This window comes from Sminthopsis crassicaudata, chromosome 1 (assembly GCF_048593235.1).
Source record: "Sminthopsis crassicaudata isolate SCR6 chromosome 1, ASM4859323v1, whole genome shotgun sequence".
NCBI lineage: Eukaryota > Metazoa > Chordata > Mammalia > Dasyuromorphia > Dasyuridae > Sminthopsis > Sminthopsis crassicaudata.
Window position 1 is genome coordinate 18,818,419 of NC_133617.1, and position 7,958 is coordinate 18,826,376.

Here is a 7,958-nt window from a genome sequence, read left to right on the forward strand (position 1 = left end):
TATAACAAATATATAATATATATTATATTATATTATATATTATTATATATTATGTATATATAATATATAATAATATATAACAAATAATATAATGTAAAAACTGGAGTGCCAAGGTCCAAAGAATCACAAAGACTTGGACACAGTTGAACATCAAAACGATAAAGCCTTAAATTTGTGTTTAAAACCTTTCTTGATTCCCAAATGCCTAGATTGCTAATATCCTTATTTCTTACATAAATTAGTTATAAGTACTTACATAAGTTATATATCTAAATGTGTTTGTGTTGATTTTTATCTGATAAAAGGTAATCTCTTTTAGGAGGAATGGTTTATTTCTCCACATTTTTGTATCCCTGGCATCTAAAACACTGCCATATAACATGCTTAATAAATGCTTGATTGATTTGGTGAGAAAGATCTGAGGGCTTTAGGGGCTACATTCAGGGACATACCCTGTCCCAAACTTAGTATGATTACAAGCATGAAGGCTGCATGCATGGAGTCAGAGAAGACCATGATGGTCCTACTGTGTGCTCTGTTCAGACCGCTCAGGGTCATACTTTAGAAAGGACATTAACAAATCAGGTCATGTTCAGAAGTTAGAATAATGAATAGTGAGAATAGTGATCATATGTGCTATAGTACGTATGACAAGTGGTTGAGGGAACTGGAGATTTTTAGTCTGGACGGGATGAAGTTTTTTTAAATAGCTTTTTATTTTTCCAAACACATGCAGAGGTAGTTCTCAACACTCACCCCTGCAAAACTCCATGCTCTAAGTCTCTCTTCCACCCTCCCTTTCACTCCTCCCATAGTCAACAAGTAAGTCAATACAGGATAAACCTGCACAACTGTTTCCAAACACATCCCCATATTCATTATGCTGTGCAAGAAAAATCAGATTAAAAAGGAAAACAAACAAACAAACAAAAACAAGCAAAAATGATCAAAGAAGAAAATACCATACCTGATTCAGTCTCCACTGTTTTCTCTCCAATGCAGATGGCCCTCTCCATCATAAGTCCAGAAGAATTACCTTAAATCACATTGTTGAAAAGAGCCAAATCCATCACAGTTGATCATCACATAATCTTGTTGCTGTGAAGTGTTCCCTTCACTCAGCATCAGTTCATGTAAGTCTTTATAGAAACCAGCCTGCTCATTGTTTCTTATAGAATAATAATATTCCATTACATTCATATTCAGCCCTTCCCCAACTGATGAACAAAGAATGAAGTATTTATTAAGCACCTACTATGTTCCAGGCATGATAGTAAGCACTGGACAAATATTGTCTTTTGGTCTTCACAATCCTGGGAGGTAGGTGCTGTTATGATTCCTATTTTACAGTCAAGTAAACAAAGGTTAAGTGGCCACAGAGCTAAAAAGTGAGGCTGAATTTGAACTCCGGTCTTTTGGGCTATAGGGTCAGTGTATTATCCATTGCATCACCGAACTCCCTCCATGGAGGGAAAGCAATGGGAAGATAACTAATTTTTTTAAGAATTTGAAGGGCTGTTGAGTAGAAGAATTAGAAAAACTTGTCCTTGGGCAATACTGAGACCATTGGTAGAATTAATTCACAGAAACTGATTTGGGATTCGTTTTAAAACAATTGTGTAACCCTTGGAGCTGTCCAAAAGTGGAATGGATTTCCTCAGAACCTGTCCAAAAGTGGAATGGATTTCCTCAGAACCTGTCCAAAAGTGGAATGGATTTCCTCAGAACCTGACCAAAAGTGGAATGGATTTCCTCAGAACCTGTCCAAAAGTGGAATGGATTTCCTCAGAACCTGACCAAAAGTGGAATGGATTTCCTCAGAACCTGACCAAAAGTGGAATGGATTTCCTCAGAACTTGACTCAGCATTAATGTTTCTAGCTTTGAAGCTCTCTAATAGATCTTCATCTATTAGATCTAATAGATCATCTAATAGAATAGGTTCAGGTCTAGCCTGGACTGGATGAGCTTTGAGATCATGTCCACCTTAGAGGCTCTGTGACTGGGAGTCCAGTTATTCTTTTTAATAATAGCTTTTTCTTTTCAAAATATATGCAAAGATAGTTTTCAAAATTCACCTTGCAAAACCCCGTGTTCCAATTTTTTCTCCCTCCCTTCTCCCCACCTCTCCCCTAATTGCCAAGTAATCCAATATATGTTAAACATGTGTAATTATTCTGTATATATTTCAACAGTTATCATACTGCACAAGAAAAATCAGATCAAAAAAAGAAAAAATGAGAAAGAGAAAAAAAACAAGCAAACAATAGCAAAAATGGTGAAAACACTATGTTGTTATCCACACTCAGTTCCCACAGTCCTCTGTCTGGTACAGACGGCTCTCTCCATCACAAGAACATAGGAACTGGCCCGAGTCACTTCACTATTGAAAAGAGCCACATCCATCACAGTTGATCATCACATAATCTTGTTGCCGTGTACAATATTCTCCTGGTCCTGCTCATTTCACTCAGCATCAGCTTATGTAAGTCTCTCCAGGCCTTTCTGAAATCATCCTGCTGATTATTTTTAATAGAACAATAATAATATTCTATAACCATAACTCATTCAGCCATTCCCCAACTGATGAGCATCTACTCAGTTTCTAGTTCCTTGCTACTATAAAAAGGAGCCCATTTATTCTTGATGGCTCCTCTGACTGTAGAAGAGCTGCCAGAAAAAAACCAAGTTAAACAATAGGAAAATCGAAAAAAGAAAGGAGAAATGGAGGTAAGTTAAGTGATACTTTATCTGGTGACCTGCAAACCCTTGTTTTTAAAGTGGCCATAAGATTTATTGGGGCTTATTCTTAAACTGGTATCAATAAACCATAGGATTGTTGTCTCTCACCTCCTGGCTACTTACAAATCTCAATTAAATTCTCACCTTCTACAAGAAAATTCCTGGATCCCTCCTTAACACCGGTGCCTTCCCTGGGCAAATCATCCTGCATGCAACTTTTTTGCATATGCTTGATTGCATGCTGTCTCTTAGATGTTAGAGCTAAGATTTTTTTCTTTTTCTCCTTTTTTGTCTCTTTTTGTATTTCTAGTACTTAGTACAGTGCCTGACACATAAAAGATGCTTAATAATCATGATCAATAACTAGTGTTTACCTTGTTAAGTATCTGTTGGTTTTAAAGCTTAGAACAGGTCCAGTAGTAGGAAGAGTTTGAAACTGGGAAAAAACAAAACAGAACTCACCCATAATCCCTGTTTTAGGGATTTTATAAGCTTGAGTAGCAAATATAAAGAGAGTACAAAAATTATGGAACAAAGACAGTGATTTTACATTTTATGCAACTGGACGGGAATAATAGAAGACACATGCTGTTTCACTTTAGTGGGCGGGATTTTAATCACTTCTGCCTCATTGGGGAAAACTTCATGTAAGATGAAGACCTTTTGTCACCCACAAGATTTCCTTTAACTCAGAGCTCCAATGAATTAGATCAGTCCTATTAGGCCCAGGGGAAATCTTTAGGGAGGCAGTTTGGGGGCTTTTTCTCCCAGAAACAAAAGGCATCAATAAAATTTATTTTAAGAGCAAAAAAAAATAAATATCCAGGAGGATAGGGCTCCAGATCTCTAGAGTGAGTCGCTTAAATATTCACAGGCTTAGAAAAATAATTTAAAATACTTGAACTTATGACGGGAAGGCCATATGGATACAGCAACTTCAAACCAAATTAAAATGTTTCTTTTCATTTACCGAAGTTTTCTGAAACACAAGAGAATTTATAAATTGGACTCATTTCACTTCTGAATTTAGGGGTCTTTTTTAAACAAGTGTCTGAGGTTACAGAATTTATCCATCAATATAATGTTTTCAAAATATCGTTGTAAAATTACGTTGTGTTCATTTTTAGGCATTTTGTCGATTAATGGAAGTAAAAACGATTTGCATAGTTTAGGAATTATTTAGCCTTTTCCTTTCTATATAAAGACCTTGTTGTTTACTATGTATTTCATATAAAAAGTGCTTGTTGATCTGCTCAATTTTAAAAAATGTTTTTAATACCTGGCAGAAGAACGGATTGTATGTATGCGGGAATCTAAGACATGTGCAAAAGGGCAATGGAAATCTTGCCGTCACAACCTGAATTTGACATTTCCAGGGAATGCAAGGTGGTCTCTATTTCTGGAAAAGGAACAGTCAGGGACCCAGGTTCTCTGAGAGGGGAATTCACAGTGAACTGGAACTCGGCCAAAGATGGCAGCCCCAGTTTCTCCTCCTTGCCGTGAGTGAAAAATGAAACAGTGCCTATCCTGAGAGTGCTGGGTCATTCTCCTGGTTAAGATGGTGGGAAAGGCTTCCAAACCATCATCGAGGATGAGCCACAGCTCCGGGTCCTCCCATGACAAGGTAAAATTTCTCAGTCTTCAGTAAAATGCCAGGGCACAGAAGGGAGACCAGGCCTTTGTGCTGGAAGTTGGAGCTCTGTTACATTCAAGAGATGGCGGGATCGCAGTCACAGATCTTTCACAAACTCTACTTTTACCAGATATTCTCCAAGGGGGGAACAGCCACAGAAGCCCCCACACACACAAAGCAGCTTCCTTCATTATTTCACTTTTCTCTAACCTGTAATATCTGATGAAACTAGACAATCTCCACCTCTTTTCCAGCTCTTAACTCTGTGATCCTGTGGGCTTTCTGATAAGGCAGGGCCAAGTAATATAGCTCCACACCTCCTTCCACTGGGGAGGAACAGAGTGGGCACAAAGCTGAAATCAGTACTCAGGAGGGACGACATTTCGGTAGCAAGTGCAGAGCGAGACTCCAGTGCCAGGTTTGACTCCAAACATAGTGTGAGGAATCAACTGAATGGAGAAGCTCTCATGGGAACGGAGCCTTATACCTTACTTGGGACTTGAGACTTTAAATAAGAAGTGGAGCCACAGCTCAAAGTTGCAGGGGTTTGTCCCTCCTGTTTTCCCACCACCCCTTACTTAGTATTTAAGAAAGACTTCTTTTCTGCTTTGCACTTCTTTGCTGACAGCTTGTCAGATGGAAGATGCCCGTTCTCAAGAGATCGCAATAAACCCCTTTTTGCTTTTTCTTACTCTGAGAGTCTCTGCTTTTATGAATGTACTGCCCCACACAGTTGGGAGCTTTCTAAGGGCAGGGAAGGCAACAGAATCAGTGACAAGTGCTGGAGAGTTGTAAAAAAAAAAAAAAAAAAAAAAAAAAAAGCCATTGGATTCATTGGAGGGGACTCAGAATGCAATTTTTTATGTCCACTCCTTACAATCTTACCTTAAGAAAACTTCTTCCTCTCATTTGTAAAGGATTTAGCACAGCACCAGGCACACAGTAGGCACTTAATGAATGTTTATTTTCTTTCCTATCTCTTCCCAAACTGGCTGGAAGGAGATAAGAGGGATTGGATTAGATTTTCTATAAAGTCCCTTTTAGTTGTTACGAGGCTTCTACCAATCCCAGAAATATACCTAAAGCCTCCCGGGGTCAGACCATTTAGAGTTGATTAAATCTAATCATTTAGCAGATGAAGTGGCCCAAAGAGCAGAAATTACTTGTTCAAAATCACATAATCCATACTGGAAAAAAATTTATTTAATGTCTATCAGGTATGAGACAGCATGTTAAATATGAGTTATAAAAATGAAAAAAAAATGCCCACTCTCAAGAAGCTTCCAGGCTACTGGGAAGTGGAGTACAGGATAAGGATGGCTGATTTCACTGGCACGGGAGCGCCCACGTGAGGAGTCTTCAAGCATGGTTCTTCCCCTTGTTTGTGGCAGGGGCCCGAGGCAGCCACTCTGGCTCATGATGCCCATGGACGGGCCCTTTCTCGGAATCATGTTTGCATAAAATATCACAATGCAAAAAATGAGAGAAAATACAGATGCAACTGTTTTCCCATTCAGGTTCAACTGATTCCCTACAGTTTATTTAAGGGTTTGAACCCCCAAGGAGTCACTGGCCAAGTCCACAGGGGCACAGAACTGGTGGCTCGGAGGCCAATTTTCTTTTCCACTCCATGGGCTGCTTCCAGGAGGAGGCTGTGAGTAGGATAAGCTCTTGGACCATTATTTGAGGAGGGAGAAAACACAAGGAGGAGGTTTTTCCAAAGGGGAGGCACATGAGCCGAATCTTGAAGAAAGCCAAGGATTCCGAGCAGCAGAAGGGAGGAGGGGTGCATTCTGGGAGGAAGGGACATTTCCAGCTCCCTGCATCTCCCCAGGTGAGCTGTTTTCTCAACTTCTCACTGGGTTGGAATGTCAACACGCATTTACTGAGCGCCTTTATGTGCCCATAACCGGGCTGGCTGCTGAGAGAGCTTTAAGGCTGCTTCCCGTGTAAATATTATGAACATTCTATGCCTGGATCGCTCCGACCTTGCCTTTCTGGCTCTCTGCTGACCTTTCTTCTGCTCCATGGCCAGCTCACCCAAAACCACCCAAAAAACAGAAGTAGGGCTCTAGATACTGGCCAAGGCCTCTTCCAGTCTAAATCCTAAAACTTGGTAAATGCCCCCCTGTGTCTGTTATTCAACCACTCCACTTCCTCCCTCAGCTTCTGCTGACCTCTCACCTTCCAATCTGCTCTGCCTCAGCTCCTGCCCTCATGAGGGCTCTCTAAAATAACAGTATATGTAAGGAATCTACGCACATATATATAAAGCAAGTTTGCAAAAATAGTAATATTCTTTATTATGACGTAACATACATTCTCTATTATTATAATACATACATAATAATATACTTTATTATAATACATAAATGCAATTATATATTAGAACACACTATATATGTATGCATATATGTACTATATATGTAAAACTTACCTATGTATATATATGTACATATTTTGCACTTACATGTATAACAATAATATATGATGCTTTAGGTTTATAAAGAGCTTTAGTGAAACTATTAGCCTCCCAGCGATCCCGGGGGGAAGCTGCCGTGACTCTCCCGTTTCTTCCCGTTCTAAATCTGGCTCCGGGAACGGACACGCCCAATTCCACCCACCCCTCCTCCGGTTCTTAGCTGCATCCCGGACTGTTGTATGTATAAAGTGGATGTTTCCGCTCTCAATGTTATGATTTCATAAATTGGTCTAGTTAACTGACACGTATCTATTTAGTGACAACTATACACTGGACGATGGGGAATGAAACAGCGATTCCCATGGGAGAGACACTTGCTCCCGAAGCTGCCTCCAAAACCGGCCCCTCCCAGTTCGAAGTCCGTGCGGGAGCCTCCTCCCCCCGCCCCTCCCCCGAGTTCAGCTGCCGGAATCACCGAGCGTTCTAACCCTACGACGGAAACCTGCCTGCCGGGTGTTCCGAGAGTTAGAGGAGAGGCTACTTGGGATTTACAAACTTAAGCTTAGAAGCGCTATTTGCTATTAGGCATTAAGGGGGGCACAGCTGGGCTCAGGATCAGAACCGGATCTAAAGCTTGCCTCTGACAGGAGCCCTCCACGCGATCCGGGGAGAGTCGGTGTGGAAGAGGGGTAATAAGCGCCCTCGAAGTGGGAGCAGACTCCTCGCCCCTCCCCCCACCTCTCCTTACTTCCTCATCTGTAAAACGGGCATCTCGCTCAATGCTAAATTGACTAATAATAAATTGACTAAGTGATAAATTGACTAAACGAAGTAGCTCACAAGGCGCTGTCTAGCTCCTCCCTGGGGCGGCGGGCGCCGCGTCGGCTCCGGACGCGGCACCCGTGCGGTTTGCGGTTACTTCTGCCAGCGCCTGGGAGCTCCTGGAGAGCGGGGCTGCGGTTTTTTGTTGTTTGTTTGTTTGTCTGTTTCTGCCTTTCGGGGTCCCCCGGAACTGAGCTCACGCCAGGCCCCAGCGCGGAGCACTAGAACACGAAGTCGCCGCGTAATAGTTGGGTGACCTTGGGCCAATCGCTTCCTACTTGAAAAGCGGGGCCGCTGACAGCCCCCAGTTCCCAGGGAACGCAACAAGTGACGGCACTAA